The sequence below is a fragment of the Sminthopsis crassicaudata genome, chromosome 2 (genome assembly GCF_048593235.1).
Source record: "Sminthopsis crassicaudata isolate SCR6 chromosome 2, ASM4859323v1, whole genome shotgun sequence".
NCBI classification, from domain to species: Eukaryota; Metazoa; Chordata; class Mammalia; order Dasyuromorphia; family Dasyuridae; genus Sminthopsis; species Sminthopsis crassicaudata.
The window spans coordinates 278,549,558-278,562,656 of NC_133618.1; the positions used below are offsets into that span (position 1 = coordinate 278,549,558).

Consider the following 13,099-nt stretch of genomic DNA (forward strand, 5'->3'; position numbering starts at 1 on the left):
GCACAAAACCTCTCTTCCAGAATCTCTGAAGTTCAGTGGCAGGGCAAATATCAAACAATTGGTGATGGCCCTGGATGCAGTATCAACTGCAAAGATCCCTGTCTGTCCAAACACTCCACAGCATCTACTTTAGCTGCCTTTATGATCACTGGCAAATTGTTCTCATCTGCCCATTCCTCCCAGAGAAGGCTTAATATAATTGGGATAGATACTCTCCTAATTCACCGATGGGTTTGAGTTCCATCAGTTACCCTAGATCTGGTTTAACCCATCTGCCAAAATGGTTTTACTAGAGTGTGACTACAGCTTCTTGGAGCCACAGGTGAGAGGTCAAAATATAAATGATCTTTTATTTAGATCTTAGTAAAAAGGAAAATTCAATTCTCTGGAATGTTCCATTTTTAGTTCTTCTCCAGGATTACTTTTTGTTCTATACAAAGCAGTTAAGTGGTTTAGTAGATAGAATGTTGGACCTAGATCTAGGAACTTCTGAGTACAAATCTAGCCTCAGATGCTTACTAGCTGAATGATCCTGAACAAATCATTTTACCTCCACCTGCCTTAGTTTCCTCATCTGAAAAATGGAGATATTAAAAGCACCCAACTCCCAATGATAGTATAAAAATAAAATTAGAGAATATTTGTTGAGTATTTCATAAGCCTAAAATAATTATATAAATGCTAGCTAGCTATTCTCCTTAGCTGAAGTTTTTCTATATTCCATTTTAAGAACATTTTAAAAATAAATACGATGTTCATGTCACATCTAAAGCCATAACTGGGACCAAAATCCCTGCTATTTCATGCTGATGCTAGTCCTTGAAAGTTTTGACATTTATTTACTTTCAAGAAACTGGGAAGAGGATGGTGGCAAGTTATATGATATGTGGGGAAAAAAGGTATGTTTAGGGGTACTAGAGAAGGAAGGAAGGGTTCTTCTAGCAGTTTTCCCTAAGTCAGAGTAAAATCCAGCTTTTTACAGAAATCGAAGAAGAAAAATAACTTCCTCCATCTTACTAGTAGCTGTTGGAATAATTTTTCTCACAATATCAACTGGCTCATCATGAGAACTCTCTTTAAAATAAAGGCCAGAGTCTATCAATAATTTTTATTCTGGGGACTGTAATAAGTGATGGGGACACAAAGAAAGGCATTGGGGGCAGGAACTGTTCTTATTCTAATAGGAAAGAAAGCATATAAAAACATGGATATATATCATTTACATAAAGAATAGCTAAAAGACAATCTCAGGGTATGTCGTATTGTGTCTTAAAATCTTTTTTTAACCCTTTGTGTATGTCATAAATGACCCTTTTGGCAGTTTGGTGAAACTATGAGTCTCTTCTCAGAATAATGCTTTTAATTACATAGAATAATATGCAGGATTACAAAATGAGCCAACTACATAGAAATACAGGTATTGTAACTTTTCACTTGGCCTCCTAAGTAGACTCTCTGCCTCAAGTCTCCCTCCTTACAAATCTGTTTTGTACACTTGCCAACAAAACAACATTCCTAAAGCACAGATCTAGCTCTGTGACTTTCCTACTCAACAAACGCCTTATCTGGACACTCAAGTACAAAACTTTTCTTTTTGTCTTTTAAAACCCTTTAGCACCTGGCTCCAACCAACTTTTCCAGGCTTATTTTCTATTACTCCTCTTTGCTTTACATTCCTGCCAAATTAACCTTCTTATTGTTTCTCCATATTGCTGCAATGATTGCCCCTCATTACTTTCCACAGTAGATCTGCTTCATCCTCATCCCTGCTTTTTAGAACCCCTAGTTTCCTACCAAGTCCAGCTTAACCACCACCTTTTACCCAAGATCTTTCCCAATCTCTTTCCCAAATACTAACACTTATTCCACATTCCTAATAATTTCTATTCTTTTTGACTACTTTTTATTTACCTTTTATTTAATTTTAAATATTAATATTTAATTCTCCATGTGTATGTTTTCTTGGTTAAAAAAATAAGCTCTTCAAAGGCAGGTGGTTATTTTATATTTGTTTGTGTATTTTCAACACTTAGCATAGGCTCTGGTACTGTTGCTATTCAGTTTTTTCAGCTGTATCTGACTTTTCATGACCCTTTTTGGAGGTTTTCTTGAGAAAGATACTGGAAAGGTTTGCCATTTCCTGCTGCAATTCATTTTACCAATGAGAAAACAGGCAAAGAGGGTTAAGTGACTTGCTCAGGGTCACATAGCTAGTAATCATCTGAGGGCATTTTTTGAACTCAGGTCTTCCTGACTCTAGGTAGAACACTCTATCCACTGTGTCACCTAGCTGTCCTCCAGCTCTTTGAAGGTAGTCTAGTCAGTCTGGACTGATTTGGACAGTTTAAGGAGTGAATACCCATGCCCCTGCAATTACATGTCATTTGAAATATTGGAATATAACAATTGTACTGACATTGTACTGATGCATTTTCTATTAGAGAAAAACAAAAGTAATTCCCTGTGCATTTTTATGATGAATCTAGAGTTTCTTTTTCCACAAAAAATAGTTGTATATACTCATGATTTCACTTCATAGTTTCATACTTTAGATCCCTCTACTTTTAGCAATCTCAAAAAAATCACAGGTGAATTTTATGCATGTATAAGACTTTTCAAACATTTTTTCTCCTCTTTAAACTCATCCATAAGAATTATGATTTCTTGTGAGTGAGGGGAAATTTTTTTCATTTTGACAAAGGAAGCATTTTCCATGGGAAACTGAAAAGATGTTCTAAACTAGCTTTATAATTCTGTAAGTTCTCAAATATGAAAATGTAACTGAAGGAGATTTTTTTAAAAAATGAACTCATGAAGACTCCTAAGTGTTAAGATTTATATTGGTACAGGCTTTGTTTCATTCAACTGAAATTGAGGAGTGGACCTTATAATTATGCAACATTTAATTGAGTACCTTCAAATTTTGTATTCGAAAGCAATTACATTTACCTTCCCCTTCAATGATGAAATGTCAGCTTTTGGCCTTTATTCTCTACATTTTTCCTCTAAAATTCAGTTTGCTGAAACACTTCCAACAACAGTCATTAGGAAGGAATAGTCTGGTAGGTTTAATCAATATGAAAGCTCCTTCTATAGTATCAATCAAAGCCTTGTTAGGAACAGCAGATAATATGGCTTTAGAAATCAAAGAAAGAAAGAGATAATCACTACCTTCAAGGAACATACAATGTAGTGGGGGAGACAACTTGCAAATAATTTCACACAAGGATGAATTGAACTTGATCAACTGAGTTAAGGAAGTAGCATAAAGAAGGCTAAGGAAATGCTTTTTGTAGAAGGAAAACAAGGCAGGAAAGAGGAAGTGAGAGAGGATTCCAGGCATGGGGGACAGATAGTGAAAATGCCTAGAGTTAGGGGACAGAGCAATCTTGTAAGGCAATCATGTGAGAATATTTTGGCGGTAGATTGGTACCAGAATTAAAGGAAATTTGGATCTCAAACCAGTAAGCTTAGACTTCAATCTATAAGGCAGGAAGGAATCATAATATGATAAAAATGTTGTTGTTTTTGTTTTTGTTTTTGTTTTTTTTAAATTAGTGAGTCAGAGGCATGGGGTGACAGACCAAGCTAAATGATTAGATGTTCACTGAAGTCAAAGCCATGGGAATCAAAACGAAGGTACAAGTGAGAAAGAAAGTTCAAAGCAAGGACTAGAGGAAAATGACAATTAATTGGATATAGTGGAGTAGGGAGATTAAAGAGACAAAAAATAATGTTTAAGTTTTACCTTGGTGATAGGGAAAATGGTGATCTCATTAGCAGAAAAAAATAAGAGTAATACATTTTTGACAGAAGAGGAAGAGGGAGCAGAGATAATGAGCTTCTTGTTCTTATCCCAGGAAATCTGAAAACTAAGAATTTGCTTTTGGTTATTTTTGTGTAAATATTAATCAAAACTATACCTAATGCTGTATGACTTTGGACAAGTACAATAGAGGCAGTGTAATATAGTGGAAACAGAGCTGGCTGTAGATTCAAATTTCTCCCTTAATGCTCTCTGTGTGACTTTGGAAAAGTCACTTAAATTTCCTGAGCCTCAATTTCCCTAATTTATTTAAAAAAATTAAAGTTTGGATTAGATGGTCCCTGAGATCTTTTCCATCTCTAGGTCTATAATTCCATGCCTCTAAATTACTTAATTTCATGATACAACAGTTTTTAAAAATCTTTGAGCTTAATTTTATGTTTCTGAATTAACTTTCAATTCTATCTAATAAAAGTCTTGCTGATTGACATGTTATCAGACTCAAAAGATGGAGGAATCATAATTCATTCAAAAATGTGTACCTGGGTACAAGACCTTCCCCCAAATTAAGTTTTTAAAAACAAATTTTATAGGAGACTAAGAAGAAATGAACTCTATAGTATAGAAATTTATGGAATTAGAGATGCCCAAGCATCATCCAACTGAAAATCTACCAAGACCCATTGACATCCATGGAAAAATACCCTGGGACACTCTGAGGTTACTTTTAAGAAGACTATTGCCCAGGAGAGAGTTAGATTCAGACAAGGAAAAACTCATTTACATCTATATGTTCTTTTATTGGGGAGAGAGAAAATACATCATTAAAAAAATGTAACCATCTAGTATTCATCTGTATAAATTAAATGTAAAATAATTACAAAGCCTTTAATAAAAATAAACAAAAATAATTAATTTTCTTCCAAACTACCTGTTTGCAATATGAACTTTTAGTCCATAAGCATTTATTAGGCACCTACTAATGGGCAGCTAAATGAACCAGTGGATATAGGGGCAGACCTGGAGTAAGGAAGACCTGACTCTCAATATGGCATTAGATAACCTTGTTTGGCTTAATACTTTATCTGTAAAATGAGCTAGAGAAGAACATAATAAACCACTTCATTATCTTTGCCAAGAAAACTCCCATAAGGGTTATAAAGAGTCAGATACGACTGGAAAATAAGCAACAACAAAAAAGGAGTCAAAGACTCTTCTAAATGCTAGAGATAGAAAGAAAGGCTTTCTCCAGGAACTCAACATCTAATAGGGCAGACATTATGCAAACAATCATATATAGTTTGCATAAACTATATAAATATATGTGTGAATACACATATATATGTATACACACAAATTGCACATAACAGAATTAAGGCAGTGGTATAAAGATGGATAGGGAAATGCTTTTTGTAGAATGTGGGATTTTAACTAGTACCTGAAGGAAGTTAGGTTGACAGATAATGAGGGAGAGAATTCCAAGCATGTTATGGAGTACAGCCAGTAAAAATGCTTTAAATCAGATGTTATGTCTTGTGTGAGAAACAGCAAAGAGGCCAATAGATTATGGGGAGAGAGATGGGATTGGATATGAGAAGACTGGAAAATTAAGGGAAGGGCCAGGCTACAAAAGGCTTTAAAAATCAAATAATCTTATATTTGATCCTGGAACTAATGGAGAACCACTGAAGTTTACTGAATGGAGGAGGAGGAAGGTGTGACATGAACAGATATTCAGTTTAGGACTATCACTCTGATATATGAGTACAGGATGAACTGAAGGAGTTACACCTACCACCAGGTTATTGCAGTATTTAAAGTGTGCAGTGATGAGGACCTATACCAGGGTTAAGGCAGTGTCACAGGAGAGAGAAGGAGATGTGCAGGAGAAAGATCTTAAGGATAAGATCAACAAAACTTGAGAGAAGAATGGATGGAGCTGGTGGATAGAAAGGAAAAAAAAAAAGAAAAGAAATCAAGAAGACCTAAGTTGCAAGTCTGGATAAAGGGAAAGATGGGCATATCTTGGATAATAATAAGAAGTTAGAAAGAAAGGACAATTCAAGTGGGGAAATATAAGTTCAGTTTTGGTCATGAATACTTTTATTTTTATAAGTACTATGTGTGAAATCTTAGTTTATATGATTTGTGAATAGTTATTGTGATTAATCTACATCAGGACAGAATATTTCCTTAAAAGAATCTTCCTCTTACAACCATTATGCAATTCACAATTTTAGTAAATTATCTAGGGCAATAAGAGATTAAATGACTTGCCTATGATTACAACATGTGGCAGAAATGAGAATGAAGTCTTCCAGACTCAGTAACTGCTTTCTCTCCACTAATATATTAGACCTAAAGTTTTTCTCCTTTCTCTCATTCTCTCAATGGTTACTGCTATACTATTTTCAAAAATACAAATGAAGAGACTATAAAGTTTTGTTTTTCCAATTCATCACCATAAAATGCAAAACATTCAGGATGTCCTATTGTACTGGTAACACAACGTGATAAATATTTATGAAAAATAGATTTCCATAATAGATCCTAAGGACAAACTCTCTAAAATAGGCTTTCCATTTCCCTGAAGCTAAAGAATTTGAAAAATTCTTTGGATGGATTTGAAAAATAAATACATAAAATAATGATAAATCGTAAATTTAGAGCAAACCCCAGAGGCTAGCTGGGCCAATCCTTTTATTTTACATATAAGGAAATCAAGACTCAGGGAGCTTAAGTGGCTTTAGCCCAATAGACTGTGAGCACCAATAGAGCAAAGTACATGTTTTGGTTTGGATTTTTTTTTTTTTTTTACTTTCTTTGTATCTTCAGTCCTTTGCACAGAGTAGTAGGTGCTTAATAAATCCTTGGTGATTTAGTGATTTAACAAAAATCATAAAAGTAATTAACCATCAGAGGTGACATTTAAATCTAGCTTCTCTGAATTCAAAGCTATTACCGTTTCTACTGTATTAGATCAAGCTCTTGCTACCTCTTTGTTTTAGCCTTTCTTCTGTCATAATTTCAAAAAACTATATAAATATATTAATTGACATATAATTATAGTGTAAAGTAATAGCAAGTCTCATAACTACTGAGTAATAAAGATCCAATCTTAATGTCAGATGAGTCAAAGAAATCGAACCAAAAATCTTAGTAATATAACAGTCCGGTTGTGACTAGAATTAATTAGGCTGTCAGAGATGATCACAGGATGTCCTTTCTAATTCTTAAGTTTTTTGTTCTTTCTTCTGCTGCTGAGTTTTTAAGAGAAAGTCCAGAGTTTGACAAAGCAATTATTATATCCTAGCCTTAGAAATGGTCGTGAATTAGACACTGCTGCTACCATAACTTTTATTCAAAGGTATGAAGGCAAAGAGCAGCATGTGGGGCACAGGCAATGTGGTTACGTGAATATTGTACTGGGACTAGGATTCAAGAAGATCTATGTTCTAATGTGGCTTCTGAGTCTAACCAGATAACCCAGTATGGCCAAGCCATGAAACCTGAATCTCAGACAACTCCATCATTATCGGAAGATGTAGTCTCAACCAATGTGGTAGATTTTCTAATGCTTCTATTTTCCTGCATTCTTATGTGAACTCTATTCATCCACATTCTTTGGAAGAGAATTGCTTCTCAGCATGAAAACTTAATTATTTAATTTCTCCCAATTCTTAACATTTATAAATACTGTACAGATTCTGATATAAGATAAACTAGGTTCATCTTGAAAGAGAAAATTTTTTTAACCATCTCATTGTTCTGCATCTTGTTTCTGCCCATTTATTTTATAACCTTCTGTATCTCAGAGCTATTTAATTGTTTGAGCTGCACTGGAGCTCATAATGGGCAACCCCTCCTTGCTCTTTTTTCCTCCAGAGAAGCCTGGGGATGTGTTCATTAATTTCAAAATCCGGCTGCACATTGCCTACAGAGAACTCTGACCCAGATTGTAAAACCTGCTCAGAGTCAAACAAATCTTTATATTTAAAATTTGGAGGACAGGGTTCAAAGAGGAATAAGAACGTAACTTCACCCAATAAAAGGTGTTTATATCTGGTGATTAAACTTTGTATAGCATAAATAACAATAAGCTATGTTACTCACTGAACTAATATATGTGTGTGAGTATGTATAGACACATTTATGCAAGTATTTATATACAGAAAGGGGTAAGAGACAGGGATAAGGAATAAAAGGAAAGGAAGAGGAAAGAAGGAGTTTAATCCTTTTTCAGTCCTTTTCGATTCTTCATGACCCCATTTGGGATTTTCTTGGTAGAAATATCAAAATGGTTTGCCATTTCCTTTTTCAGTTCATTTTACAGATGAGGACACTAAAGTAAAAAGGGTTAAGGGCTTCACCCAGGATCACACAACTAACAAATATCTGAAGCCAAATTTAAACTCAGGCCCAGCACTCTAAAGTTCTATTGTGTCACTTAGCTCCATGCATGTATGTGTACATATACATGCATGTGTATATGTATTGTGTGTATGTACATATGCTATATAAGATAGAAACAGATGGAATCAAGTATACATTTTTTTTTTTGCTCAGGCAATCAAGGTTAAGTGACTTGCCCAGGGTCACAAAGCTAGGAAGTATTAAGTGTCTGAGGCCAGATTTGAACTCAGGCCCTCCTGACTTCAGGGCCGATGCTCTAACCACTGTGCCACCTAGCTGCTCCTCAAGTATACATTTAACATACTTTGTTAAGAGCCCATGGGAAGGAGAAAGTAGAAGGTAATAGCCAGGGCTTTTTAGTTTTTAATTAAAATTTTTTTTCCTAAAGCTTTTTATTTTCAAAATATAGCACAAATCATTTAACAACATTGACCCTTGCATAGCCTTGTGCTTCAGATTTTCTCTTCTTTCCCCACACCTCCTTCCCTAGATGTCAAGTAATCCAATATATATTAAACTTTTAAAAATATGTTAAATTTAATATATATATATATAAACATATTTATACAATTCTCTTCTTGCACAAGAGAAATCAGATCAAAAAGAGAAAGTAAATGAGTAAGAAAACAAAATGTAAACAAAGAACAAAAAGAGTAAAGATGCTATGTTGTGATCCACATTCAGTTCTCACAGTCCTCTCTCTGGGTGTAGATGGTTCTCTTCATCACAAGGTCATTGGAACTGGAATCAATCATCTCATTGTTGGAAAGAGCCACATCCATAATAATTGATCGTCAGATAATCTTGTTGTCATGTGTAATGATCTGGTCCTGCTCATTTCACTCAGCATCAGTTCATGTAAGTCTCTCCAGGCCTCTCAAAATCATCCTGTTGGTCATTTCTTACAAAACAATAGTATTCCATAACATTCATACATCATAACTTATTCAACCGTTCTTCAATCGATGGACATCCACTCAGTTTCCAGTTTCTGGCCACTACAGAGAGGACTGCCACAAACATTTTTGCACATATGAGTCCCTTTTCCTTCTTTAAGATCTCTTTGGGTAACAGACCTAGTAGAAACACTTCTGGGTCAAAGGGTTTGAACAGTTTGATAATTTTTTTGAACATAGTTCCAAATCATTCTCCAGAATGGCTAGATCCATTCATAGTTCCACCAACAATGTATCAATATCCTAGTTTTCCCACTTCCCCTCCAACATTCCTCCTTATCTTTTCTTGTCATCTTAGCCAATCTGAGAGGTGTGTCTCAAAATTGTCTTAATTTGCGTTTCTCTGATAAATAGAGTACCTTTTCATAAGATTAGAAATAGTTTTAATTTCTTCATCTGAAGTCTCTTCATATCCTGTGACCATTTATAAATTGGAAAATGGCTTGCATTCTTATAAATTTTGATTAATTCTCTATATGTTTTAGAAATGAGGCTATCAGGATCCTTAAATGTAAAAAATGATTTCCGAATCTATTGCTTCCCTTATCATCTTGTCTGCATTAATTTTGTTTGTACAAAAACTTTTTAACTTTATATAATCAAAATTATCTGGTGTTCAATTATGAGTTCCAATTATTTTTTTTCTTCATAGATCTGAGAGATAAACTCTTCTATATTCCTCTAAGTTGCTTATAATATCACTCTTTATGTCTGAATTATGAACCCATTTAGATCTTATCTTGGTATGTAGTGTTAGGTATGGGTTGAGCCCTAATTTCTTTCATATTAGTTTCCAATTTTCCCAGCAGCTTCTGTCAAATAGTGAGTTCTTATCCCCAAAGCTGGGGTCTTTGGTTTGTTAAACACTAGAATGCTATAGTTATATTTTGTCCTGTGAACCTAACCAATTCCACTGTTAAAGTAGTCTATTTTTTAGCCATTATCAAATAGTTTTGATGACTGCTGCTTTATAATATAGTTTTAGGTCTGGCACAGCTAGACCCACCTTTATTAGCATTTTTTTTTTCATTACTTCCCTTGAAATTCTTGACCTTTTATTCTTCCAGATGAACTTTGTTACTATTTTTTCCAGATCTATAAAATAATTTCTTGGGAGTTTGATTGGTATGGCACGTAGATTAACATAGGTAGTATTGTCATTTTTATTATATTCACTCAGCCTATCCATGAACACTTGATATTTTCCCAACTGATTAGGTCTGACTTTATTTGTGTGAAAAGTGTTTTGTAGTTGTGTTCGTATAGTTCCTAACTTTCACTTGGCAGATAGATTCCCAAATATTTTATACTATCAACAGTTATTTTGAATAGAATTTATTTTTGTATTTCTTGCTCCTGGACTTTGTTAGTAATATTTTGTATCCCGAATTTGCTAAACTTGTGAATTGTTTTTAGTAGTTTTTTAGTTGATTCTCTGGGGTTCTCTATGTATACCATCATATCATCTGCAAAGAGTGATAATTTGGTTTCCTCATGACCTACTCTAATCCCTTTAATCTTTTTTTCTTCTCTTATTGCCAAATCTAGCATTTCTAATACAATTGGTAATGGTTCCACTTTATACCCATTATATATGATGCTTGCTGATGATTTTAAATAGATGTTACTGATCATTTTAAAGAAAAGTCCATTTATTCCTATACTCTCTAGTGTTTTTAATAGAAATGGGCGTTGGATTTTATCAAATGCTTTTTCTGCATCTATTGAGATATAGTTGATTATGCTAATAGCTTTCCTAATATTGAACCAGTTCTGCATTCCTGGTATAAATCCTACTTGGTCATAGTGTATTATCCTGGGGATGACTCCCTTTTACCTCATTGCTAATATTTTATTTAAGATTATTCAGCAAGGGATTTTTAGATGAAGATAATGAGAGAATAATGAGCTAAATGGCTTTAATTTTTTTCAGTAAAAAATTAAAATTTTCCAAAAAAATAAAAAATTTCAGTAAAAAAAAAATAAGTAAAAAAGAGAGACAAGGTCCTCAGTTGAGGAAGTATGGGGAAATATGGGGAACTTCAGGATGAAAAGAAAAATTTGGGAACCTCTATGGGAGGTAAGATAGAGAAACCTTTAAGGAAGAACACAAAGACTGCTTGCATTCAGCTAAGGTACAGTTGAGGGCATAAATCGAAGACCTTTACAACTGTTAAAATGTTTGAATTACAACAAAATGTCTAAAATATTGTTAAAAAATTGATTGTTGTATTGCAATTAGATCTAGAAATAGGAGTTGGGAGAAGAAAATGTAAGAGAAAGTTAGACAATAGAAATGTCATAAAAATAATAAGGCCAGAATTTAATTAGTAGCTCAAATCAGTGATACATCCTTCATCAAAAAACTTGGAAGTAATATTTCTATATCATAAATAATCATTTTAATACTAAAATATATGATATTCTTATCCATTGAAAAATTCTAAAATATATTCATTTAGAATCACACATCTGAATTTCTGCCAGGTTGTCTGAATCACTAACTGAGGTCTTCTCAAAACAGTGTCGCAGAGAAATAGCTACAACCATTTGGGTTTTGTATTTCATAAGAATTTTGTATTTTCTGGTATTCTTTTCTACAAAAATTGAAGGTATCACTGAGTCAGAATGGCAAGGGAAAAGGAGAAAAATGGAAAATCACCTAGAAAAAAGAGATTCCATAAATGAGATTCCCAGAAATAATTTCCAAAATAACAAAAAGCCTTGTTCCTTCCATAGAAAGGCAACAGCAACTGACCATCCTGGTCCTAATGGGATTAAAAACTGCTCTGCTACCAGAACTGACACCAGCATGGGAAAGCCATATCTTTGTTAAGAATGCCAAGGTCTTGCTGGAGGTAGCCTTCCTTCCTGTGGCCACCTGAAATAGAGCAACATATACCGGAGTCTCCATACTGTGTGGGTGGAGCTAGTTCTTTTCATTAAAAGGTATTGAAAACATCCTTGAGATTTATTTGACACAGACAATCAAAGGCTTTGCTTCCTGATGATCACTTGAATACAAAAAAAGCCACAAAAAGCATCAGCTCCAGCTGTAAATGACTGGTAAACTTCCATGGGTAATTGAAACTGTGTAATCCCTGCTACCTAGCTATCCTTATTGAAAAATCTCCCTTCATAGACTAGCTGATCAATGGAATAGGTTAGGTTCAAAGGAAAAAGCAGACAATAACTTCAATAATCTAGTGTTTGACAAACCCAAAGACCTCAGCTTTTGGGATAAGAACTCACTGTTTGACAAAAATTTCTGGGAAAATTGGAAATTAATATGCCAGAAACTAGGCATTGACCCACACTTAACACCATACCCTAAGCTCAGGTCAAAATAGGTTCATAACCTAGGCATAACGAATGAGATTATAAAAAAATTAGAGGAACATAGGATAGTTTACCTCTCAGACCTATGGAAGAGGAATGAATTTATGTCCAAAGAAGAACTAGAAATCATTATTGATCACAAAATAGAAAACTTTGATTATATCAAATTTAAAAGGTTTTGTACAAACAAAACTAATGCAAATAAAATCAGAAGAGAAACAATAAACTGGGAAAACATTGTTACAGACAAAGGTTCCAATAAAGGCCTCATTTCCAAAATATATAGAGAATTGACTCTAATTTATAAGAAATCAAGCCATTCTCCAATTGATAAATGGTCAAAAGATATGAAAAATTCTCAGATGAAGAAATTGAAACTATTTCTAACCACATGAAAAGATGCTCCAAATCATTAATAATCAGAGAAATGCAAATTAAGACAAATCTAAGATACAACTATACACCTGTCAGATTGGCTAGAATGACAGGGAAAGATAATGCACAATGTTGGAGAGGATGTGGGAAAACTGGGACACTGATCCATTGTTGATGGAGTTGTGAATACATCCAGCCATTCTGGAGAGCAATTTGGAACTATGCTCAAAAAGTTATCAAACTGTGCATA

General features: G+C 34.1%; 1 protein-coding gene across 1 annotated transcript in view; it reads right to left on the reverse strand.

Moving 5' to 3' along the window:
* The window catches only part of AKAP6 (A-kinase anchoring protein 6), a 522,653-nt gene that overhangs the window by 414,858 nt on the left and 94,696 nt on the right, over nucleotides 1-13,099 (reverse strand). The gene's annotated exons all lie outside the window — the stretch shown is intronic.